We start from the raw sequence: 27,932 nt of genomic DNA on the forward strand, positions 1-27,932 counted from the left end.
ATATAGCCTGTGGATGTTTTAGAAAATTTGAGTACATCTACGATAATTACATTAATTATTCATATTTTTCAATATTTTATATTTAATAAATACATAACACACCTTGAGATAACTAATTTTTCATGTGCACTAACCCGACACCACATTAGACCTAAATAGTGAAACCCAAAGCACATTACCCATTCCAATGTTCTTCACATAGAAAAAAAAAATCTTTTTATTTTTGAATATTTATTTCTATATATATATATATATCTGATAATGTTAATGCAAAATATATATCTATACTTATATATCAATACATACATATATAGGAATTATCTATTTATAAAAATAAAATTTTCCTGTATGTGAAGAACATTGGAATGCGTAATATTAATAACTCCTGTCAGGTGTTTCTTTTTTTCTCTTCTGCGCTCTCCACTGAAGTCGATGGGGTGAGTGCAGTGCATATTTTGGCCTAGGCAAGCTGTAGATTGGGGAACCAGCACTTTTTGGAGTCTCTGTTGGGAGCAGTCGGTGACTTAACTAGCACTAGCCGTCTGTATGAACTATATATACAAATATAAATATATATATATACAGTGTGTATGTATATATATATATATATATATATCGTATTTATTAATATTATTACTGCTTACATGTATACAGTGTACACATGTGCTTATTCAACACACAAGTGTTATGCAAGCCCTGGTGAGCATTTACTTTTGGAATGCCATAAAAATTAGTCACGCTCCACTTACTAATAAAGGCGCATGCATTGCATTGAAGCTTTGCGCTCATTCTGATGCTGTCAGACACGGCACAGAACCTAATATAGCGAAGGTGGTAAGTCGAGCAGCGTTGGGCAGCATATTTAACATATATATTTATATGAATATATACATATATATATATATTTATGTGTTTATATGTGTATATACACATATTAACAAATAAATATATATGTATATAAGCATATACGTACAGTCATGGCCAAAAATATTCGCACCCCTGCATTTCTGCCAGATAATGCTCCACTTCACCCAGAAAATTGTTGCAATTACAAATGTTTAGGCATTCTCATGTTTTTCTTTTCTTTGTATTGGTATGACACAAAAAAGTGGGGGGGGAAGCCAAATCTGACACATTCCACGCAAAACTCCAAAAATGGAATGGACAAAATTATTGGCACCTTCTCAAAAATGTAAGAAATAATTGCATTTCAAGTTTGTGATGCTCCTGTAATTTGTAATTAAACTCACCCGTATCAATTAACAGGTGCTGACAATATAGAAATCACACCAGCAACCAGTTAAAATGGTGAAAAATGGGGGGCGGAGCCAGCTACCGCACTGCAAAGACGTGTGGTTCATGAGCTCTCCAGCATAAAAGTCTAAAGCAAGGTTTTTGAATATAATTGTTCCTGTTGGGCTTAAATACAACATAGAGGAAGACTACCCAGCTCCCTAGGTCCATCATTTGGGGCTTAATTTTATTTGGCTCCCATTGCAGCCCCAGGCTGGTCCCACATTATCTTGCCGCCTGTCCTGCCGAGACTGCGTCTGCCTTGGTTCTGGAGGGTTGGGGCTCCACTCCAGATCGAACATATAGCATCTCACCTCTGCTAAGCTCTGCCTGGAAGACCCTTGTGCAGCTGTGGGGTGTCCGGTGAAGGATCATAAAGACCTCCTAAAAGACAATCCTCCCTAAGGGGTTACCTGCGGCTGGTCCTGTGAGCCCTTATCTGAGTGCCGCGGCTGCAGCGGTCCCTGGTATCCGGAGGGTCGGGGCTCCGCTCCGGAGACTTGACCGCATCTCTAACTGCCTATCACAACTGACGTCGCTTGCCCCTGAGACCCACTTCGGAGTACACCCGCCTAAGGCCTTTCTCTTACCGGAGGTGGGTTTCTGCCTTGATTCCGGCTGGGCTTCTTTGGTCGTCGCTGATTGCTGGGGCGGGAGCCTGAAGAGGAGCACTGACATCAGCGGTGCAGAAGGTGACCCTACAAGAAAGGCCTACACACCCGCCTGTTGAGCGGCTCGGAGGTGAGGGCGCGAAAACCAGCCATCTTGGGCCTAGGCGGCCTCCAGAGTTACAGGACAGCGGAGGTGTGGTGAGTTGTTTTCTTGCCCCAAACCACCTTGAGCTCTTTTCCCACACATCGCTAGCCTGCACAGTGTTTAGGAAGAGGGGGTAGCTGCAGGGAGAGCTGGTGACAGACGGAGTTCCCCCTGGTTTTGGAGCAGGCATTACCCACGTGGGAGACACAGGTACTAGTTCATTACAGTGCTTTTCATGTATGAAGGTCTCTTCCACCCTTTGATAGTACATAGGGACTTTGGACATAAACACTGAGACACACTTCACCTGCCCCCGTCTTGGGGTCCCCCCCCTCCACTCACACTGATTGCCCCCAGTATTACAGACTGCAGATAACTTGTTGACCCAGCCTGAATTACTTAGCAATATAGTGACATTCTCCTGAGAAGCCTGTGGAGGGCATTGCATCGGCTTGACTCATCTACAACACAATGCTGGGGCAAAGTCCTGTGAGGGAGCACAAGTTTGCAGGGGGGTCCTGGTTGCCTAAATAGAAGACCTCATAACAAAGAGCTAAATAAAGCTGGTCATATAATTTCTTGCTTCAAGTGATTTACAAGAAACATTACATTAATGCAGATTTGTGGTGCTCACTAAGCCTTAACCTATACTATAGAGCCTGTGTCTATGTCATTGTTTTGAAAGTGAGATAGACTCCCACACAAAATAGCATATGAGATTTACTGGACTTATCGCTCTGAAGTTACCAGTTTGGGAGACTCTTAGTATTTAATGCTGCTGTGTCAGCACAACTGTCTTTGAGCTCTGTGCCCAAAGTGGAGTGTCATTTTAATTTTCTCTTTGACAAAGTGCTTGTCTAATAATTCTTGATTTCTCCCTACAGGTACAGTGTTATTGTAGCATTTATAATTGTTCTAGATCTGAGTATAGCCTTAGGAACATACCTAGGATACCCCTGTCAATGGTACTCTGTGTTGCCTAACCTGCTGCATTCCACATTGTGTAATTTACATATTTTTCATAAGCTTTGCTTTCAGGCACTAGGCGTGCCCTCTCCTCCCTTTCCCGCCAGGCTATCGCTGGCGGGTCATATCCCTTTCCCTTTTTCCCACATCGTCCTATGGTGACAACTTCCCCAGGAGGGGGCAGCATAAAGGAGCAAAGGCTTAATAGTTAGGGGGGCTCCCCCTTAAGTTTTGATCTCATTAAAATTAATACTTCCTGACCTCTTGCAGACTCAGGGATCCCCCCCCCCCTTCGGGGAGTCAGTATTTAGAGCAAATATTTCAGTATATCCTGAGTGATTTCAACTGCAACATGTCAGTTTAAGAAAAGACCCTGGATGCCCCCCCCCCCTACTTATATACCCTAGAAAGATAACATCTATATACCAATTACTGCAGTGACCGTGTTAGAGAAGAAGACCCCAGCCATTATGTCGCAACAATCTAAGAAAAAGCAAAAAAGCAACTTTGGGCCTAAGAAAACTGTAATGGATCACTTTCACCCGCGGGGACAGAGGGAATCCGCCAGATCCGAAGACGAGCAATCCAATGCTTCAGACATGCCAGATGACCACAATGAGAGTAGAATTTCTATTTCCAACACTCCAGGAAGAAAAAAGGGGGATGCCCCGACCTTGCCGCTAGAGTCCATCCAGCGCATGTTTGAAAACCAGAACCAGACCCTCACTAGACGGTTCGATAAGTTGGAGAGATCGTTTGAGGACCTGAGACACGATATTTCCTCTATCAGCGAAAGAACTGACACCATTGAGAGGAAACAGGAGGATCTTATGGTGGACCATGCTAACTGGGTGGGCCAAACGCAAAGCCTGATGGACCAAGTATCCTCTTTGGAGGCGAAAGTGGCAGATCTAGAAGATAGATCCAGGCGAAATAATGTGAGACTCAGAGGTATCCCAGAGTCGGTTCTCCCGCAAGATTTGGAGGATTACGCTCACCGTCTTTTTCAGTCAATTCTTGGGCCTGCTGCTGGAGACGTAAATAGAATAGACCAAATCCACCGTACGGCGAGGCCCAGAAACCTTCCTCCTGGTAAACCCAGAGACACTATAGCCCGCTTACATCACTACTCATATAAAGATAAATTGATGAGGGCAATGCTGCGTTCACCACAACTAAATGGGCAATTTAGAGAGGTCTCGCTATTCCCTGATCTGTCCTCCTACACCTTGGCCCAAAGGAGAAGTTTTGCGGAGGTCACCAAAGTCCTAAGAAGCAACCAAGTTCGATATAGATGGGGCTTTCCAACCAAACTAATTGTTACCAAAGATGGCACCCAACATATCATTCTAATTCCCCAACAGGGGCTGGAGCTCATTAGGATGTGGCAACTGCCGCGGCAAGATAGGTCCCCGTCGGCCTCCCCGGTGAGGCTTCCTATAGACCAAAACCTACCTGCACGCCCTCGCAGAAAAAGCCCAGATCTGAGAGTGAATGCCCAAGAATGGAATCCAGGAAGCCCATAGCCCTGAAACTGACTCTCTGCTTGTTTAGGCCTGACTCACAAGATCTTAGGGCCTGAAACTATTTTCTCTTTCTCATCTGTTTTAAATCCTGATACAAAGTCTGCACATGTTTAGCCATTATTTGTCCACTTTGAGACATACTAGTTGGTCTTAATTACACAGAATAAACAGGTAGATGTATAGCAACTAAATACCACTAGTACCACTATATGATTTTTCTGCTGCATAAGTATTGATGCTTAGTTTATCAAAGTGGACTTAAAGGTTGCTGATATTGAAGGACTGTCAAAGTTGTATTAGGTCACTGTTATACATATGTATGTTTATAACGTTGTTGATGTTGTCTTATTACATTTATTACACTAGTTACAGGTTTGGGGGGGGCTGTGGGTCTGTCGCTGGCTCCGCCCCTCTTTCATCTTTCATCTTCCATCTTTCATCTTCCATCTTTCATCTTTCATTTTTCACCTTTCATTTTTCATCTTTCATTCTTCATCCTCATCCCTTCCCATCCTCCCTCCCCAGGTCGTATCACCCTACCCTGTTATTCCCTATCTTACTAACGTAAAAACTCTCCTGTGTTTATCATACCCTCTAGCCTATAGGCTCCGAAACTGACTATAAATAGGGATAAAACCCACATACTCCGGCTAACTTATTTTGTTGCCTACTCCCTTACTTGCCTATTTATGTACTCCCCATTAATCTACAGTTTACCTCACCCCATTATATCAGATAAGCTACTCTTACCCTGAGATCAAGGGACATTAGACCCATCCACATAACCCCAGTAGGGGGAGCTATATTCCATTACCCAAAGGCAACAGGGGCTTCCTACTAAGTCTACACTCTCTCTAATCTTTCTTCTCCCCCCCCCACCCCCCTTTCTTCTCTTTTTTTTTTTTTTTCCCTCCCCTATCCACCTCCCTGCCGAGAACTGACCATGAAGGTATGCACCCTAAATACCAAGGGTCTAAACTCCCCAACTAAGAGGAGTCTGGCGCTCAAATTCTTACTTAAACATAGGATTGATGTGGCTTTCCTCCAAGAGACTCATTGGACTGAGGACACTGTAGATAGATTCAAACCTAAGAGATTCCCAGTTAACGTTTCCTCCACATTCCACAAAAAAGCTAGGGGGGTGACGATATTGATAGGGGATCAGGCAGCCTATGAGCCTATCTACACGGTAAGTGATCCGGCAGGACGCTATGTGATATGTGTGTGCCGCTTAAATAGTGTGTTGTACATACTAGTTGTGACATACTTACCAAATACTAACCAGGTTAGCTTTCTGAGGAAATCACTCCTCCAAGTAGCCAAGATAAAGCAGGGCTATACCCTCCTGGCGGGTGACTTTAATATGCTTTGGGACCCTGAGAAAGATAGAAGAGGACATGCCAACCTAGGCAGTGACAGGAACAGAGATTTTCTTTCCCAAAAATTTAGGGAACTAACAGCACAGCATGATCTCCATGACGTATGGAGGGCTCTCCATCCGGGCGCTTGTGACCACACTTTCTATTCTGCTCCACACTCCTCCTTTTCCAGGATAGATTACGTTTTCTGCGACCCGTGGGCAGCAAGACAGATACGTGGCTCTGCTATATTGCCGTGCATGTGGTCTGATCATGACGCAGTGATGGTCACTCTTGACGGGTCTGGAACGCATGAGGGGCCAAAGAAATGGCGTTTGCCTGAACATCTGTTCCAGAATACTTTCCTGCCCGAATGGTCCAGGGAAATTACTGAGTTCCTTGAGAACAATATTAATGGGGAAACCTCAATGTCTATGGTCTGGCTAGCCCTGAAAGCATACATGAGAGGGATACTCATAAAAAGAGAATCCCAGAACAGAGGAAAGAAAACTGAAACACTGGCACAACTTTATGGTAAGCTGGCCCTAGGGAGGAAGCAGGCTGGGGAGAGTGTCTCCCCCTTTGATATTAGGACGTGGAATAATATCAAAGCCCAGATCCGCGATCTCGAATTGGAGCAGGTCCAGAAGAATCTCAGATTCCTAAAATTGAAATTTTATCATAGTGGAAATAAAGCGGACCGCCTCCTAGCGAACAGGTTACGGCAAAAAACACTGACTAACAGAATCGCCTTTATTCAGAAAGGAGGCGAAAGATGCTACTCACCCAGAGATATTGGGGAAGCCTTCGTGGACTATTACCGGAGGCTATACCAAATCTCTTCTTCGGAGAGATACCAGAATTTCTCAAGAGAGTGCATCGCTCGCTTCTTGGGAGGCCTCGGCTTGCCCGGGATACCTGAAGAGGCGAGGGAGAGACTATCGGCCCCATTCACCATCACTGAGGTGCAACAAGTGATTAAGGGAATGAAGCTGAATAAGGCGCCGGGGCCGGATGGCTTCTCTTCTATCTTTTACAAAAAATTTAGCGTGGAGGTTGGCCCGGTTCTGGTTTCTGTTTTCAACCCGGCCTTTCAGGCTAGAGGTTTCCCTAAAGAATGCCTAGAGGCAGAAATTGTGACCATTCCCAAACCAGGTAAAGATCCTAGTCGCTGCGAGAGTTATAGACCCATCTCCTTAATAAACGAAGATGTTAAAATATACTCAAAAATCTTGGCAAACTGCCTAGGCAGGGAGCTCCCGGCCCTGATACACTTGGATCAGGTGGGATTCGTGCAAGGGAGGCAAGGCTTGGACAATACGCGTCGTTTGTTAAACATATTTGCAGAAGCCAATTCCTTGGGGCTCCCACTAGTTGCCCTGTCACTGGATGCGGAAAAGGCATTTGACAGGGTACGGTGGGAGTACATGGAGGAGGTTATGAGGACCTTCAGGCTTCCGGCGCAGTTCATAGGAGCGGTTATGGCTCTGTACTCCAACCCGTCGGCTAGAATTAGGGGCAAGGGGTTCTGTTCAGAGCCTTTTGAGATTAAAAACGGGACCAGACAGGGATGCCCGCTTTCCCCCCTTCTTTTTGTCCTTTCCATTGAGCCCCTGGCTGCCATGATTAGGCAAAACACTATGATTAAGGGCTTTTTAATCCATGATTCCTTACAAAAGCTTGCATTATTTGCAGACGATCTCACCCTATTTGTGTCGGAGCCTGAGGTGTCCCTCCCGGCGGTTTTTGATGGGTTACGGCAGTTTGGACAGATGTCTTATTATAAACTCAATTATACAAAGACTGAGGCTTTGGCCCTAAATCTCCCTCCAACCCAACTTCTCCAGCTAAAGGAAGCCTATCCATTTGTCTGGTCGTCAACCGAGATAAAACATTTGGGGATCATCCTCTCTCCGGATCCGAAAACGGTGATTCGGTCTAATTTTGACCCGCTAGTGAGAGAATTTGAAAGCCTCACCACAAAATGGGCTAAATATGAGATCTCATGGATTGGGAGGATCCAATCTGTCAAAATGACTTTGCTGCCCAAGGCCACATACCTGTTCAGGTGTATCCCATTGAGGGTCCCGAACTATATTCTAAAGCGCCTCCAATACATAATAAGTAGATTTATCTGGCAAGGTAAACCCCCAAGGGTCGCAATGCAACAATTACAAAAACCTGTCCTACACGGTGGGCTTGCAGCCCCCAGCATTCGTAAATATTATGAAGCAGCTATGCTGTCGCATATCACAGCCTGGGGAGTCCCGCCAGAGGAAACTAGATGGGGACAACTGGAACAGGCCGTCCTTCCTTCGGGGCTGCTCCTGGAGGATCTTATCTGGGTCCCTAGGCACTCGGATGTTCTTATAGGAGGGGACAACCCTATTATCGGGGCTTGTATTAGAATATGGAGGGACCTTCATGGCCTCCCGCAGGTGGCTCCCCACCCTTCGCCTGTGCATTCAATAAGAGCACTTTTGCTCTGTCTTCCTGACTCACATCTTCAGATGTGGACTGCTTGGGGGGTGAAGCAGATTCGGGATCTTTACTCACCCCGTGGATTGGCTCTGCAAGCTCTCGACTTGCCAAATATAGATATCCCTAAGAAATACCACTTTGAGCATTTTAGATTTATCTCTTTGTTGATAGCTTGGAAATTCCCAAAATTGAACCCTAGAGAGCTGACCCAATGGGAGAGAAGGTGGCTGGTAGGTAAACCTCTCCAAAAAGCCATGACGATCCACTACCAACTGCTCCTAGGCTCGGATGGCTTCGTGAAGCAGTTTCGGGTTCTAGAGTGGGAAAGAGAACTGGGGCAGGTCTACCCCGAAGCGGATTGGCAGACAGCTATCAGACACACTAAAATGGCGATCCATTGTGTTACGCTCTTTGAGTTATTCGTAAAGCTGATGTTGCGCTGGCACAGGGTCCCGGAGCAATTACATAAGATGTTCCCTCACAGGCCGGATGTGTGCTGGAGAGGGTGTGGTGGTAGAGGTACGCATCTGCATGTCTGGTGGAGCTGTGTGGAGGTTCAGGGAGTGTGGAGGAGGGTGGAGATAATGCTAGACCAATTAGGATTGCTTCGCAATCTCACACCAGATACGGCCCTTTTTCACCTAGGACTAGGTAAATTGAACAAGCCAGAAAAAATACTGTGTATTATAATTCTCCTGGCCACAAAAATGGCAATTGCTAGATGCTGTCTTGGATCCTCCCAAGTCACGTTTAACATGGTCAGGGAGATCGTTACATACATCCGTTCTATGGAAGAATATTCTTTGAGCTGTAGAGGCAAATTGGGTCTCCATGGTCAGGTCTGGATACCCTGGGATACCTGGGAAAAGAGTAACATGTGAGTGTGCAGGCTTTGCTCCCACAGGAACATACAGACAGGATAGAAATGGGACTTTCGTCCTTCTAGACAGGCTCCCACCAGCCTCTCCGTCTTTCTCCCCTTTTTTTTTTTTTCTCCCCCTCCCCTCTTCTACTTAGTTTCCCTATTTACTTCTCTGCCCTGTTGCCTTGCTGAAAAGTTCTGCTTTCAACTATTACCATTTCACCATAGGTACCTAGAGTAGGCCCATTCCCCAGGTCCACACCATCACCCAGTGTAATGGAGATAACATGAAAAATTAATCCATTTGGGGAGATACCCATTCCCACCCTTATTTAACCATTTCTGATTGTTATGTTACTTAGTTAAAGGTTCAGCTGAATACTCCAAGGACAAACACAAGCCCGCACAATGTTTTATTTTGGTCAATGAAGCTAGGCTTACACTCAGCTAGACGGTTGGAGTTGTTTTATCTGTCCTATTTCCATGCACTTATGTAAAAATTAGGTAATGCTCATGGCTTGAAGGTATACACTTGGATTGAGTTAAGTCCAGAATCTTCAGATGTAAAGACATGCTTGTTTAATTCACCTTGTAAAATTTAATGTTTGTCAAATGGGCATGTTGCCATGATACTGCTTTATGAAGTTTTTATTTTTGTTTGACACTTTACCTCAATAAAAAATTTTTTTTTTTTTTTAAAAATGGTGAAAAATGTACTCCACTTTTCTGTTGTGTGTCTCTGTGTGCAATACTGAGCATGGAGAAGAGAATGAGCAGCACTGAATTGTCTGAGGATTTGAGAACAAAAATTGTGGAAAAGCATGGACAATCTCAAGGTTACAAGTCCATCTCCAGAGACCTTAATGTTCCTGTGTCCACTGTCTACATTGTCTAGAAGTTTACAGCCCATGGCACTGTAGCTAATCTCCCTGGACCTGAACGAAACAGAAAAAATTATCAAAGACTGCAACAAAGGATTGTTCGAATGGTGGATAAAGAACCTCTATCAACTTCCAGACAAATTCAAGCTGACCTTCAGGCACAGGGTACAAATGTGTCAGCTTGCGCTATACTTCGCAATCTGAATGAAAAGGGACGCTATGGTAGGAGACCCAGGAGGACACCATTGCTGACACAGAAACATAAAAAAAAACAAATTGGAGCTTGCCAAAACTTACCTGAGGAAGCCAAAATCCTTTTGGGAGAATGTGCTGTGGACAGACAAAACAAAATTACAGCTTTTGGTAAAGCCCATCATTCCACTGTTTTCATAAAAATAAATTAGGCTTTTAAATAAAAGAATATAGTCCCTACAGTTAAATATGGTGGAGGTACACTGATGCTTTGGGGTTGCTTTGCTGCTTTAGGCGCTGGATGTCTTGCAATGAGTTTGCAGAAGCATTAAAGGGACAGCCAACACCAGATTTTTTGTTGTTTTAAAAGATAGATAATCCCTTAATTACACATTCCCCAGTTTTGCATAACCAACACAGTTATAATAATACACATTTTACCTATGTAATTACTTTCTAAGCTTCTGCAGACTTCCCCCTTATTTCAGTTCTTTTGACAGACTTGCATTTTAGCCAATCAGTGCTCACTCCTTGGTAAATTCACATGCATGTGCTCAATGTTACCTATATGAAACACATGAACTAACACCCTCTAGTGATGCATTTAGATTAGAGGCGGCCTTCAAGGTCTAAGAAATTAGCATATGAACCTCCTAGGTTTAGCTTTCAACTAAGAATACCAAAAGAACAAAGCAAAATTGGTGATACAACTAAATTGGAAAGTTGTTTAAAATTATATGCCCTATTTGAATCATGAAAGGTTTTTTTGGATTTGACTGTCCCTTTAACCAGCCACTTACAATGGCTGGTTATGTAACATGAGCCTGTAAACGGGCAAATTGGGCCATTTACGGGCACACATTAAATTAGTCCTCCACTTGTAATGCAGCCCATTATGGGCAAAAAAGGCATACAATTTGGGGGGGGGAGCAGAATTTTTAGTGCCTAGGGCAGCACAAAACCTAAATATACCACTAAGCGTAAGCTCTAAATGGCGAGCACTTGTGTTGTAATCTGGCCCAGAATAGGAAACCTTAAAAGGGAGTGTGTCACTCACTGTTCACTGGAATGGGGCTGTCCTCAGGGAAAGAGCATGAGGAGGATAATAGGTTAATGACTGTGGTTTTGTAAATCAAACAAGATGATAAAGAGGATAAGCTGAAGACACAGTCGTTAAGAAGAATGCAAACTTCAAGCATCCCTCCACTGCAACTGATAACTTTGATGTTAAATTACTTTATTTATCTTTGCAAACATATACTGGGATGACATTTGCTATTTCACATTATATTTCATCTTCAAGTTAAAGGGACATGAAACCCACATTTTTTTCTTTCATGATTTAGAAAGAAAATGCCATTTTAAACAAATTTCTAATTTACTTCTACTATCTAATTTGCTTCATTCTCTTGATATCATTTGCTGAAAAGCCTATCTACATAGGCTCAGTAGATGCTGATTGGTGGCTGCCTCGTGTGATTGGCTCACCCATGTGCATTGATATTTCTTCAAAAAAGGATATCTAAAGAATGAAGCAAAGTGGATAATAGAAGTAAATGAGAATGTTGTTTAAAATTGTATTCTCTATCTGACCCATGAAAGAGAATGTTTGGGTTTAATGTCCCTTTAAGTATGGTGGGCCACCATTCTTGGAGTTCACTTAACCCCTTAACAACCCAGCTTCAATTTGATCAATTGTTCCTTTACGGAATAATTCCATCATTGTTCATTAAGGGGTTAAAGGGACAGTCAACACCAGAATTTTTGCTATAATCCCTTAATTACCCATTCCCCAGTTTTGCATAACCAACACAGTTATAATAATACACGTTTTACCTCTGTAATTAACTTGTATCTAAGCCTCTGCAAACTGCCCCCTTATTTCAGTTCTTTTGACAGACTTGCATTTTAGCCAATCAGTGCTCACTCCTAGGTAAATTCACTAGGGATGGGCGAATGTTTCTAAACATTTGAAATTTAAAACAAATTTTTATACATTTGTTCATTCAAATCGAATTTCAAATGTTTACATATCATTCTAAAATTCTATTTTCGAATGTTCATTTTCGAATTTTTCGATTACATTTAAAAATATTCGTTCTAATAATAGAATGGTTGGCTTTGTATTATATTCAATATTCAAATTCAATATCTATATTTCACATTCGATTTTGAAATGTAATATTCAAATTCAAATCAATATATCACATTTGATTTCAAAATGTAATATTCAAATTCGATTCCAATATATCAAATTTGATTTTGTTATGTAATATTCAAATTCGATTTTAATTTCGAAATAGTACGTCTAAGCTACAATTTTCTTTTGTAATGTAATATTCTAATTCAAATTAGTTTTTATAATTCAGTTATCTTATAAATATTAGAATGATTTAATATTCAAATTTAAATATTCAAAACAACTTATTCCCTCCCATATGTAAATGTTATAGTTGTAGTTGTTAAAATTTCATTTGATAGGTTTAGTTTTGGAGAAAAGAGACGTACTGGTTTGGTGGTCGTGTTGGAATATTGATTTTTTTTCTATATACTACTATTATCTATCTATTTGCTCCTGTGGCATCTTTTATTTTTTATTTTTGTGTGGACACAACTGTGGAGAGTGGACTGCACACCATGAGAAGACGCATTTTTTATCTTCATCTTCAATCAATTTCATATATTTTTGGAGAGGTAATATGCGGTCTATTATTTTTTATAGGCAAAAATTCAGGTGATAATAGTGATAGGTGGCTACCTGCTTTTACTTTGTGCATTTATTTAGTTGTTTTTTTCTAAGAATTTCATTTGAAAAATTATTCATCTTTATATTCATTGTAATTTTTAAAGTCTATTCTATACCGATCGCGCCATTAAAATGAATGTAGCTCGCTCCCGCTACTAGACCAGAGCGGGAGCGAGCTTCATTCATTTTAATGGCGCGACCGGGCTCACAGTGTTGCAGAGATGCGCTGTGTAAAATCCAGACCCGCTCAGTAGAGCAAGGAGCGGCGTTCTGGTAAAAGGAGGTTTTAGTTACAATTTCTCTGCAATACTTTAAAGTATAAATGTGCCGGTAAGCTAATGTTATATAATTCTGCACTATGTGCAGAATTATATAACTTTAGTTTGTAAGTCTACTGCCCCTTTAACCAGAAGTGGCCCTAACAGGCCATATTTTCATGATGTCTTAACTAGAGCACTGGTAAAATAATCAGTACCTATGGTGAGAGCCAGGTTAGTTACCATGGTTACTGATTATTTTACCTGTGCTCCAGTTAAGATGTTCTGAAAATATTGCCTACTAGCCTAGGTTTACTTGAGGACTGTGGTTTAGAAGTACTGATGTTCATCATATAGATGTTGTACTTGTAATGTAGTGTGGGTTGTGTTTTACTGTGCTAGTCCTGCCTTGTATCTGGGTACTATTGAATGGGCATTGGCAGCAAGTGATGCTGACTGAATAGGGTCTAATTGATATTTGTAGACTAGATTTTCTTTTAGATTTGTGAAGTATGATATGTTAAAAAGATACATTTTGATACATTGCGAATATTCGATTTCAATTGAATGTTTTCGAATGTTATATTCGATTTTCAGAGTCATATTCGAAATAATGCAATCCATTTTGATTTCGAATGTTCATAAAAAATCAAATATATACATTCGATTTACGAATGTGTTTATTCAATCTTTTATGTACATTCGAAATCAAAAGTGACATTCGAAATCGAATATGCACATTCAAAATCGAAAGTGACATTCGAAAACTGTAAATAACATTTGAAAATAGAATTTTTAAGAATATTTTTTCTTATCAACATTTGAATTTTTAATTCGAATTTCAGTAATAACATTCGTTCTAAATTTACACATTCGCCCGTCCCTAAAATTCACGTGCATGAGCTCAATGTTATCTATATGAAACACATGAACTAACGCCCTCTAGTGGTGAAAAACTGTCAAAATCCATTTAGAATAGAGGTGGCCTTCAAGGTATAAGAAATTAGCATATGAGCCTACCTAGTTTTAGCTTTTAACTAAGAATACCAAAAGAACAAAGCAAAATTGGTGATAAAAGTAAATTGGAAAGTTGTTTAAAATGGCATGCTCTACTTGAATCATGAAAGTTTATTTTGGACTTGACTGTCCCTTTAAAGTTACATATTTAATGCCAATTCCAGTATATTTGAGCTTCTTATTAACTTTTCTACACAGTTTACATGTAAATATAATTGCATTGTAAAGCCTTTCCAGATCACAAAGTGTCTTCTTCAGATCAACTGCTGCATAAACTAAAGTTACAGCATTCCAGTATAAGGTATCAAAATGTACTAATTCATATACATCCTTATGTAATCAGTCACAGCCAATTTGGTATCACAAGTTCTCAGTTAACTTGTTTTACCAAAGCATTTTACATGCATGCTCTGTATATAATGTTCATATTATTCAGTAGAAAGTGAAATCCTCTAGTAGTGCATTCATTTCACTCATATTAGAAGTATTTGCATTGGGGCATATGTGAAATATCGCTTTCACTTTTAATGGTTTTAAAAATGTTATATTAACTATTTACATTTGCTATTGTGCAAAAAAAAGAACATAAAGCAAATTAGGTCCAATTAAATTCTATCAAACGGAGTACAATGGATTAAAAAGAAAAATAAAGGGTTTAGGTGTTGGGAAAGAGTCAAAAGTTGTGTGTGAGAACATAGTATATAAGAATGTTTAATAAATGTATTCTGTACAAAAAACTAACATAAAAAGTGTATAGCAAAGAAAAGAAAAAAAACAATTCAAACTACCTGAGGGGAATTAGTGAGCTAGAACAGTTTTCACAATTTAATAGAATCCACCATCCCACAGAAATACTGTGCCTTAGTAGAAAAACATTACCTGAAGGGAAGTAGCATTCTAGAATGACTTTCAGTATCCAGTCTACCCAATATTAATAACTTTAGTGCACACAATATTAATGCACAAGTGATCATCTTTGACCATTTACTTGGGATTTGAGCACAAAAATGCAAGCTTAAAGGGGCAGTAAAACCTTGTAATTACTGTTGTGATTCTACAGAATAAAATGTCAGCTAAGTCTTAACATTTTTAAAACAAATTTACATTTAGACTATAAGTATTTTTAAATAGCTAAACTTATTTAGAGAAGCCAATCTGGGCTTTAGCCCACAGACAAAAGACTAATCACTGTCATAAAGTATAAAGTGAATTGTTTTGCATTTGTTGTCCCATAAAGCCAGTTAGGGACAAATATGTAGCAGGATTAGCCTTATGAGGCCAGCAGATGCATTTCAAGCTCTAAGAATTAGAAACCGCTCAATTTTCAGAACTACATTACATGAAAAGGGGACAGAATAAATAATTAAATAAATTGCAAAGTTGTTTGATTAGGCACAACTAAACATTGTATATAAAAATCTCAAGGTGCTTACTGGTTCCTTTAATGGACAACGCACACGTGATATTAGTGTGCCACAAATCTAGCACTTTTGTTCTCAGATTGTAATCTGGCTCTATATTTGAGTGTAGAAATTTAGAAAATATATTTTACTACTGAGATTAATCCAGAACACATCACTAGACATCACTGTTTAGCATCATCAAGGACTGTTGCCGGCTGGATCGCTATTTGCACCACTACTATATGTTTGTTATGATTAAGCAGAAATTGTCAATAGTTCTTTCAAAATCGTTTGTTTCTAGGTTTTGGGGATTTTATTTGGTTACCTCTTCTGTTTATTGTAGAAAACATAGTTTAATCAATCAATGTCATTCATTATAATGGTCTTCTTTTGTTTTTCATTTGTGCAAACACAAGATACACAATCCCAGCAACAAAACCTTTGTACTTCAAAGAAATGTGTTTGACTTAACATCTGGATTTTGGTGATAACATAATGTAATAGCCACTTTAGTATTTAACAAACCTTTAATGGTTACGAAAAGATTCCATATAAAAATAGCTAAAGAAGTTATAGTTATGTCCTTATAAATGATGCCGGAGCTGATTCCTGTCTTTACTGATAAACTGAAATACAAACAAAAGTGCAAAATTAATATTACGAAAATGTAAATAATAAGCTTTAGTTTTTCTTTCTAGTATATTTTGACTCTAGATATTTTATAGCGTGAATTTGTTTAGGCACATTGACTATAGCTCTGGCCAACCTGCTTGTGTAATCAATCACTTTTTTTGTCCTCATAAAGAGAATTACAATATATGGGCCATTGAGACTGTACAAGACATAAGCCTCTGGGGTTTCTCTGTTTTGAGATACTGCACTTGGTATTCAGGGCTCCTATATTTGGAAAATATAATAAGCTCTTTTAATCTTTTTGGGAGCTTGGGACAAACTAGATTAATCAACCAGCTTTACAGATTTCATTGAAAAGCCATAAATAATTTATAAGTAATTGGTATACTTTACACAACTTTTAAATCAAATGTTAAAGTGAGTGAAAATAATTCAATATAAATAACCCAAAAAATCAAGTGAATAGCATCTAATCACTCAAAGGCTTTATACGTACACCAGATAATAGTGAAATATGTGTCAGAATGTTTTCTATAAAGGATAAAATGCTTCAGTAGTAATAATTTAGTATGTGTAATAGTTAACAGGTTAAATAAATACTAACGCCTAGATTTAGAGTTCTGCGGCCAAAGGGGTGCGTTAGCTACGCATGCTTTTTTCTGGAAGCACCTTTTAAATACCGCTGGTATTTAGAGTTCACAGAATGGCTGCGTTAGGCTCCAAAAAAGGAGCGTATAGCATATTTACCGCAACTTCAACTCTCGATACCAGCGGTGCTTACGGACGCGGCCAGCTTCAAAAACGTGCTCGTGCACGATTCCCCCATAGAAAACAATGGGGCTGTTTGAGCTGAAAAAAAACCTAACACCTGCAAAAAAGCCGCGTTCAGCTCCTAACGCAGCCCCATTGTTTTCTATGTGGAAACACTTCCTACGTCTGCACCTAACACTCTAACATGTACCCCGAGTCTAAACACCCCTAACCTTACACTTATTAACCCCTAATCTGCCGCCCTCGCTATCGCTGACCCCTGCATATTATTTTTAACCCCTAATCTGCCGCTCCGTACACCCCCGCCACCTACATTATCCCTATGTACCCCTAATCTGCTGCCCTAACATCGCCGACCCCTATATTATATTTATTAACCCCTAATCTGCCGCCCCCAACGTCGCCTCCACCTAAATACACTTATTAACCCCTAATCTGCCGACCGGACCTGAGCGCTACTATAATAAATGTATTAACCCCTAATCCGCCTCTCTCCCGCCTCAATAACCCTATAATAAATAGTATTAACCCCTAATCTGCCCTCCCTAACATTGCCGACACCTAACTTCAAGTATTAACCCCTAATCTGCCGACAGGAGCTCACCGCTACTCTAATAAATTTATTAACCCCTAAAGCTAAGTCTAACTTTAACCCTAACACCTTATTAACCCCTAAATTAAATATAATTTAAATCTAACAAAATAAATTAACTCTTATTAAATAAATTATTCCTATTTAAAGCTAAATACTTACCTGTAAAATAAACCCTAATATAGCTACAATATAAATTATAATTATATTATAGCTATTTTAGGATTTATATTTATTTTACAGGTAACTTTGTATTTATTTTAACCAGGTAAAATAGCTATTAAATAGTTAAGAACTATTTAATAGCTAAAATAGTTAAAATAATTACAAAATTACCTGTAAAATAAATCCTAACCTAAGTTACAATTAAACCTAACACTACACTATCAATACATAAATTAAATAAACTACCTACAATTATCTACAATTAAACCTAACACTACACTATCAATATATTAATTAAATACAATAACTACAAATAACTACAATTAAATAAACTAACTAAAGTACAAAAAAATAAAAAAGAACTAAGTTACAAAAAATAATAAAATATTTACAAACATAAGAAAAATATTACAACAATTTTAAACTAATTACACTTACTCTAAGCCCCCTAATAAAATAACAAAGACCCCCAAAATAAAAAAATGCCCTACCCTATTCTAAATTAAAAAAGTTCAAAGCTCTTTTACCTTACCAGCCCTGAACAGGGCCCTTTGCAGGGCATGCCCCAAAGAATTCAGCTCTTTTGCCTGTAAAAAAACCCCACATACAATACCCCCCCTCCAACATTATAACCCACCACCCACATACCCCTAATCTAACCCAAACCCCCCTTAAATAAACCTAACACTAAGCCCCTGAAGATCTTCCTACCTTATCTACACCTCGTATCACCGATCGTTCCTGGCTCCAAAATCTTCATCCAACCCAAGCGGGGGCTGGCGATCCATAATCCTGCGGCTGAAGAGGTCCAGAAGAGAATCCAAAGTCTTCATCCTATCCGGGAAGAAGAGGCGATCCAGACTGCCAACCATCTTGATCCAAGCGGCATCTTCTATCTTCATCCAATGAGGAACGGCTCCATCGTGAAGACTGTCAATCTTCTTCCGACAACGTCCAACTGAAGAATGACGGTTCCTTTAAGGGACGTCATCCAAGATGGCGTCCCTCGAATTCCGATTGGCTGATAGGATTCTATCAGCCAATCGGAATTAAGGTAGGAAAATTCTGATTAGCTGATGGAATCAGCCAATCAGAATCAAGTTCAATCCGATTGGCTGATCCGATCAGCCAATCAGATTGAGCTCGCATTCTATTGGCTGTTCCAATCAGCCAATAGAATGCAAGCTCAATCTGATTGGCTGATCGGATCAGCCAATCGGATTGAACTTGATTCTGATTGGCTGATTCCATCAGCCAATCAGAATTTTCCTACCTTAATTCCGATTGGCTGATAGAATCCTATCAGCCAATCGGAATTCGAGGGACGCCATCTTGGATGATGTCCCTTAAAGGAACCGTCATTCTTCAGTTGGACGTCGTCAGAAGAAGATTGATCCGTGCTGGAGGTCTTCGCGATGGAGCCGTTCCTCATCGGATGAAGATAGAAGATGCCGCTTGGATCAAGATGGTTGCCGGTCTGGATCGCCTCTTCTTCCCGGATAGGATGAAGACTTTGGATTCTCTTCTGGACCTCTTCAGCCGCAGGATTATAGATCGCCAGCCCCCGCTTGGGTTGGATGAAGATATCGGAGCCAGGACTGATCGGTGATACCCGGCGAGGTGAAGATAAGGTAGGAAGATCTTCAGGGGCTTAGTGTTAGGTTTATTTAAGGGGGGTTTGGGTTAGATTAGGGGTATGTGGGTGGTGGGTTGTAATGTTGGGGGGGGTATCGTATGTTTTTTTTACAGGCAAAAGAGCTGAATTTCTTGGGGCATGCCCCGCAAAGGGCCCTGTTCAGGGCTGGTAAGGTAAAAGAGCTTTGAACTTTTTAAATTTAGAATAGGGTAGGGCATTTTTTTATTTTGGGGGGCTTTGTAATTTTATTAGGGGGCTTAGAGTAGGTGTAATTAGTTTAAAATTGTTGCAATATTTTTCTAATGTTTGTAAATATTTTTTTATTTTTTGTAACTTAGTTCTTTTTTATTTTTTGTACTTTAGTTAGTTTATTTAATTGTAGTTATTTGTAGGTATTGTATTTAATTAATGTATTGATAGTGTAGTGTTAGGTTTAATTGTAGGTAATTGTAGGTATTTTATTTTATTTATTTATTGATGGTGTAGTGTTAGGTTTAATTGTAACTTAGGTTAGGATTTATTTTACAGGTAATTTTGTAATTATTTTAACTATTTTAGCTATTAAATAGTTCTTAACTATTTAATAGCTATTGTACCTGGTTAAAATAAATACAAAGTTACCTGTAAAATAAATATAAATCCTAAAATAGCTATAATATAATTATAATTTATATTGTAGCTATATTAGGGTTTATTTTACAGGTAAGTATTTAGCTTTAAATAGGAATAATTTATTTAATAAGAGTTAATTTATTTTGTTAGATTTAAATTATATTTAATTTAGGGGGTGTTAGGGTTAGGGTTAGACTTAGCTTTAGGGGTTAATCCATTTATTACAGTAGCGGCGAGATTCGGTCGGCAGATTAGGGGTTAATAATTGAAGTTAGGTGTCGGCGATGTTAGGGAGGCAGATTAGGGGTTAATACTATTTATTATAGGGTTATTGAGGCGGGAGTGAGGCGGATTAGGGGTTAATAACTTTATTATAGTAGCGGTGCGGTCCGCTCGGCAGATTAGGGGTTAATAAGTGTAGGCAGGAGGAGGCGACGTTGAGGGGGCAGATTAGGGGTTAATAAATATAATATAGGGGTCGGCGGTGTTAGGGGCAGCAGATTAGGGGTACATAGGGATAATGTAGGTAGCGGCGGTTTACGGAGCGGCAGATTAGGGGTTAATTATTGTAGGTAGCTGGCGGCGACGTTGTGGGGGGCAGGTTAGGGGTTAATAAATATAATATAGGGGTCGGCGGTGTTAGGGGCAGCAGATTAGGGGTACATAAGTATAACGTAGGTGGCGGTCGGCAGATTAGGGGATAAAAAAATGTAATCGAGTGGTGGTGATGTGGGGGGACCTCGGTTTACGGGTACATAGGTAGTTTATGGGTGTTAGTGTACTTTAGAGCACAGTAGTTAAGAGCTTTATAAACCGGCGTTAGCCCATAAAGCTCTTAACTACTGACTTTTTTCTGCGGCTGGAGTTTTGTCGTTAGATTTCTAACGCTCACTTCAGCCACGACTCTAAATACCGGCGTTAGAAAGATCCCATTGAAAAGATAGGATACGCAAATGACGTAAGGGGATCTGCGGTATGGAAAAGTCGCGGCTGGAAAGTGAGCGTTAGACCCTTTAATGACTGGCTCCAAATACCAGAGGGCGGTAAAAACCAGCGTTAGGAGCCTCTAACGCTGGTTTTCATGGCTACCGCCCAACTCTAAATCTAGGCCTAATAAAATAGCTTACCGTGCATGTTGACATCAAGAATTATATTTTGAAAAACTTGATGTAGTGTAAAAAAAAATGTATTCTAATTGGATACAAATATTTAATCTAGTAGAAGGTAATTCTAATTTTCAGTTTGTGATGTTTTTTATGAAATTACAGTTTGTCACCCGAAAAAAAGTTATGTGCAATCTAAACAATTTTAAAAAATATTATAAAAGTATAATATATATTTTTTTTCTTAATTAAACAATTAAGATAGTTGCTATGGGCTAGATTACAAGTGGAGTGCTAATTAGCACTTTTGCTAGAGCGGTAACTGCGCTAGCGGTAAGCCTTTTGCGCTTGTTGTGTTGCGCTGGTATTAGGAGTTGAAAGTAAAAAGTTATCGCTCCTGCGCTAACCCGATGAGCACAAAAAGCAGAACTTACACTATCCTGCACGTGATAACCTATTCTCCCATAGTAGTCAGTGGAGAAAAAAAAGTGTGAATAAAACCTAACACTTTACTCGCACAAACCCGATAGCCATAAGCCCCTACTGTAATTACCCGTAAACCGCCACATAGCTAACCACAAATTCCCTACTACACTATTAACCCTAAACCACCAGCCCCAAATGCATAGTAAAACACTAAACTATTAACCCCTAAAACGCCATCCCCCAATGCGTAGTAAAACACTACTCTATTAACCCCTAAACTGCTAGCCCCCAAAGCAAAGTAAGACACTACACTATTAACCCCTAACCCGCCAGCCCCAATGCAAAATAACCCACTAACATCTAACCACCTTATCTAACATCCCCTAAATTAACCCAAAATAGACTAACTATTGCCAAAAAAACATACCTTTAAAAAAAATCTAATCTTACCTTTAAAAAAAACCAAAAAACTACCATTACTATTAAATTAAAAAAATAACGACCATTTCCCAAAAAAAATATTACTTTAAAAAAAAATTCAAACCTTACTAAAAAACAAACCTAAAATTACAAAAAATAACAAACCGTAAAGTTACCAAAAATAAACAAATTACCAAAAATAAACAAATTACCAAAAATAAACAAATTACCAAAAATAAAAAAGGGTTGTGCCTGTTCTAATACCCCAAAATAAAAAACACACCCCAAAATAAAAAAAAAACTATTCTAAAACTAAACTACAAATTGCCCTTTTGTAGGACATTGCCCTAATGTGATCAAGCTCTTTTTCTTCAAAAAAACAAAACATCCTACAACTCTCTAACATGAACTCCACTCAAAAAAATAACTATCTTACAAAAACGAATCTAAAAAGTGTCCTGAAAAGGGAATTTGGCTGGGCATTGCTCTTAAAAGGGCATTTAGCTGTTTTTGCTGCCCAAATAAAAAACTAATCTTAAAAAAAAAAAACTATATAGCCCAAGATGGTACTCACTAAAGATGATGATGGCACTCCATCTTCATCCCGATGGTGGTCCATCTTCATCCTGGAGGCGATCCATCTTCATATCTTTATCCCCACAGCGGCGATGGCGGTGGTCTTCATCTTCAGAGCTTGAACACGGAGGTCCTCTTCATGTGGTCACCAGCCGAACACTGAATTTGTAATGCGAGGTACCTCTTTTATATAGAGGTTATATAGAGGTACCCTTGCATTCCTATTGGCTGATTTGCATGTTCAAATTCAAATCAGCCAATAGAATAAATATATAAAATGGGTACCTCGCATTCCAAATTTAGTGTGCATCTGGTGACCGCATGAAGAGGACCTTTGTGTTCAAGCTCTGAAGATAAAGACTGCCACCTGGGATAAAGATAAGAAGTTAGACCGTCGAGGGGATGAAAATAGCTAAATGCCCTCTTAAAACCAATGCCCAGCCAAAAGCCCTTTTCAGACCACTTTTAGATTTGATTTAAGACTTATTTTTTAAGAAAAAAGAGCGTGATCACTTTATCGCAATGCCCTACAAAAGGCCCTTTTAAAGGCTATTTGTAGTTTAGTTTTAGAATGTTTTTTTTATTTTAGGGTGGGTTTTTTATTTTGGGGTTTTAGAATGGGCATAATTCCTTGTTAATTTTTGGTAATCTCTTAGTTACTTTTTGTAATCTTAGTATTTGTTTTTCGTAATCTTAGTTTTTTTTTTGTAATGTAATTTTTTTTTGGTAACTGTATTTTTTTTTTTTAACAGTTATAGTAGTTTTTTTTTTTTTTAATTAAGTTTTTATTTTTTAAAGGTAGTTATTTTTTTTGTAAAGCTAGGGTTATTCTATTTTGGGTTAGGGAGATTAGATGTTAGTGGGTTACTTTGCTTTAGGGGGGTTGGTGGTTTAGGGGTTAATAGTGTACAGAGGTAGTTTGCGATGTGAAGGGGTGACGGTTTAGGGGTTTATAGTGAAGTTTAGTGCAACTGTTTCATCCGGACAAACGTTTTACGTGACCTTTTGGGTCCTATAAAAAGTTTGAACGGTAAATGCAATTGCGTTTGCCCAATCGCATTTACTTTCAACTTGTAATACGAGCACATATTACCTCTCTACATTACCCATAGAAAATATGGGGAGTGTAAATTACTGCAAGTTTGCAAAAATGAATTTGTGGTAAATTTAACAGTGCGCTACTAAGTTGTAATATGTATTTGATCGTAAAGAACATCTTGATCTTGCAATCGCAATTACGCTCCTCGCATTAATGATATCGCTCCACTCGTAATTTAGGCCTATACGTGTATGAGTGATACAGAGGATATGATAAGTGTTATGGAAGGAACTTACCAATGTGGCACTATAGCAGTAGATAAATCTTATAACTTCACAAACATAATAGCACATCATGGGGCATATTTATCAAAGTGCGAGTGGACATGATACGATGTAGCATATCATGTCTGCTGCACATCGATAAACGCTGACAGCATAGGCATTTATCATTGCACAATCAGTTCACCAGAACTGCTTGTGCAATACTGCCCCCTGCAGATTTGCCATCGCTAGCAGGGGGTGTCAATCAACCCGATTGTATTCTATTGGGTTTATTTCTGTCTGCCGCCTCAGAGCAGGCGGACAAGTTATGGAGCAGCGGTCTTTAGACCGCTGCTTCATAACTTCTGTTTCTGGCAAGCCTTCTTTAAAGGGACACTGTACCCAAAAAATTTCTTTCGTGATTCAGATTGAGCATGAAATTTTAAGCAACTTTCTAATTTACTCCTATTATCAAATTTTCTTCATTCTCTTGGTATCTTTATTTGAAATGCAAGAATGTAAGTTTAGATGCCAGCCCATTTTTGGTGAACAACCTGGGTTGTCCTTGCTGATTGGTGGATAAATTCATCCACCAATAAAAAAGTGCTGTCCAGAGTACTGAAACAAAAAAAAAGCTTAGATGCCTTCTTTTTCAAATAATGATAGCAAGAGAACGAAGAAAAATTGATAATAGGAGTAAATTAGAAAGTTGCTTACAATTGCATGCTCTTTCTGAATTACAAAAGAAAAAATTTGGGTACAGTGTCCCTTTAAGTAAACATTTTCACTATTCCTGTGTCTGAAGACTCCTTGATGTGGACAAACACTAGGCCAATATTAATAAAGGACTATATCTGATCCTTGAGACCCATAATATCAGTGCTATTTTTGTGATATCTTTTTTTTGTTTGGAACTCTTTCTTTCTTTCATGTAATTGGCAAGAGTCCATGAGCTAGTGACGTATGGGATATACAATCAGGAGGGGCAAAGTTTCCGAAACCTCAAAATGCCTATAAATACACCCCTCACCACACCCACAATTCAATTTTACAAACTTTGCCTCCTATGGAGGTGATGAAGTACCGTAAGTTTGTGCTAGATTTCTACGTTGATATGCACTTTTCAGCTTTTGTGAAGCCCGGTTCCTCTCAGAGTACAGTGAATGTCAGAGGGATGTGAAGGGAGTATTACCTATTAAATTCAATGGTCATTCTAACAGGGATCTATTTCATAGGTTCTCTGTTATCGGTCGTAGAGATTCATCTCCTACCTCCCTTTTCAGATCGACAATATACTCTTATATACCATTACCTCTGCTGATTCTCGTTTCAGTACTGGTTTGGCTATCTGCTTTATGTAGATGAGTGTCTTTTGGTAAGTATGTTTCTTTTATTTAAGACACTCTCAGCTATGGTGTGGCACTTTATATTTAAAGTTCTAAATATATGTTTATACTTATATTTGCCATGATTCAGGTTTATCAGTATATTTCCTTTTTGCAGACTGTCAGTTTCATATAACCAAAAAAAAACAAAAAACTTTTTTTCTTACCTGAAGTTTTCATAATTGACTCTTTTTCTAAATTGTGGGCTGTATTAGGCTTGCGAGTGCGCAAAATGATATAATTTATTGCGTCATTCTTGGCGCAAGACTTTTTTAGCGCAAGAATTACGTTTGTTGACGCAAATTCATCACTTCACGAGGTTGCGTCATCTATGACGCTCGTGTTTGTTGCGGACGTTTTTGGCGCCAAAAAATATTTTGTCAGTTGTGGGCGTCATACTTGGTGCCAAACTTTTTGACATTATTTAAGACTTCATTTCTTTTTGCTTCTGGTTGCCAGAGGCCTATTTTTTTGCATTTTTTTCCCATTCCTGAAACTGTCATATAAGGAAATTGATCATTTTGCTTTATATGTTGTTTTTTCTCTTACATATTGCAAGATGTCTCAATCTGATCCTGTTTCAGAATCTACTACTGGAATCCTGCTGTCTGATGTCGGTTCTACCAAAGCTAAGTGCATTTGTTGTAAACTTGTAGTAACTGTTCCGCCGGCTGTAGTTTGTATTAGTTGTCATGACAAACTTTTACATGCAGAGAAAATTTCTATTAGTAGTAGTTCATTACCTGTTGCTGGTCCATCAACATCTAATGTTCAGGATATTCCTGTTAATTTGAGAGAATTTGTTTCTGATTCCATTCAGAAGGCTTTGTCTGCCATGCCGCCTTCTAATAAACGTAAAAGGTCTTTTAAAACTTCTCATAAAATTGATGAATTTTCAAATGACCAATAACATTCTGATTTATCTATCTCTGATGAGGATCTGTCTGGTTCAGAAGATTCTGCCTCAGATATTGACACTGACAAATCTTCATATTTATTTAAAATGGAGTATATCCGTTCCTTATTAAAAGAGGTGTTGATAGCATTAGACATGGAGGATACTAGTCCTCTTGATGTTAAAACTAGTAAACGTTTAAATTCGTTTTTTAAACCTCATGTAGTTATTCCAGAGGTTTTTCCAGTTCCTGATGCTATTTCAGATGTGATTTCTAGGGAATGGCATAGATTGGATACTTCTTTTACTCCTTCTTCAAGGTTTAAAAAACTGTATCCTTGGCCTTCTGATAGATTGGAGTTTTGGGAAAAGATCCCCAAAGTTGATGGGGCCATCTCTACTCTTGCTAAGCGTACTACTATTCCTACGGAAGATAGTACTTCTTTTAAAGATCCTTTAGATAGGAAACTTGAATCTTATCTAAGGAAGGCTTATTTATGTTCAGGTCATCTTCTTAGGCCTGCTATTTCTTTGGCTGGTGTTACAGCTGCTTCAACTTTTTGGTTGGAGACCTTAGCGCAACAAGTTCCAGATCATAATGTGTATAGCATTGCTAAGTTGATTCAACATGCTAATAATTTTATTTGTGATGCCATTTTTTGATATCATCTGAATTGATGTTAGATATATGTATTTAGATATTTTAGCTAGAAGAGATTTATGGCTTAAATCTTGGAATACTGATATGACTTCTAAATCGACGTTGCTATCTCTTTCTTTCCAAGGTAATAAATTATTTGGTTCTCAGTTGGATTCTATTATTTCAACTGTCACTGGGGGGAAGGGAGCTTTTTGCCTCAGGATAAAAAATCTAAGGGTAAATTTAAAGCTTCTAACCGTTTTCGTTCCTTTCGACAAAATAAGTAACAGAAACCTAATCCTTCCCCTAAGGAATATGTTTCCAATTGGAAGTCTTCCTCATTCTGGAATAAATCCAAGCCATTTAAGAGATCTAAACCAGACCCCCAAGTCTGCATAAGGGTGCGGCCCTCATTCCAGCTCAACTGGTAGGGGGCAGACTAACATTTTTCAAGGATGTTTGGATCAATTCAGTCCAAAATCATTGGATCCAGAATATTGTCTCTCAGGGGTACAGAATAGGTTTCAGAATAAGACCGCCTGTGAGAAGTTTCTTTCTCTCATGCATTCCAGGGAATCCAAAGAAAACTCAGGCTTTCCTGAAGTGTGTTTCAGACCTAGAGTTATCTGGGGTAATTGTGCCGGTTCCTTTTCAGGAACAGGGTCTGGGGTTTTACTCAAATCTGTTCATTGTCCCAAAGAAAGAGAATTCATTCAGACCAGTTCTGGATCTAAAAATTTTGAATCGTTATGTAAGAATACCAACGTTCAAAATGGTGACTATAAGGACTATTCTACCTTTTGTTCAGCAAGAGCATTATATGTCCACAATAGACTTACAGGATGCATATCTTCATATTCCAATTCATCCGGATCACTATCAGTTCCCGAGGTTCTCTTTTCTAGACAAGCATTACCAATTTGTTGCTCTTCCTTTTGGCCTAGCGACACCTCCAAGAATCTTTTCAAAGGTTCTCGCTGCCTTACTCTCTGTAATCAGAGAGCGGGGTATTGTGGTGTTTCCTTATTTGGATGATAT

The sequence above is a fragment of the Bombina bombina genome, chromosome 4, assembly GCF_027579735.1.
Source record: "Bombina bombina isolate aBomBom1 chromosome 4, aBomBom1.pri, whole genome shotgun sequence".
Classification (NCBI taxonomy): domain Eukaryota; kingdom Metazoa; phylum Chordata; class Amphibia; order Anura; family Bombinatoridae; genus Bombina; species Bombina bombina.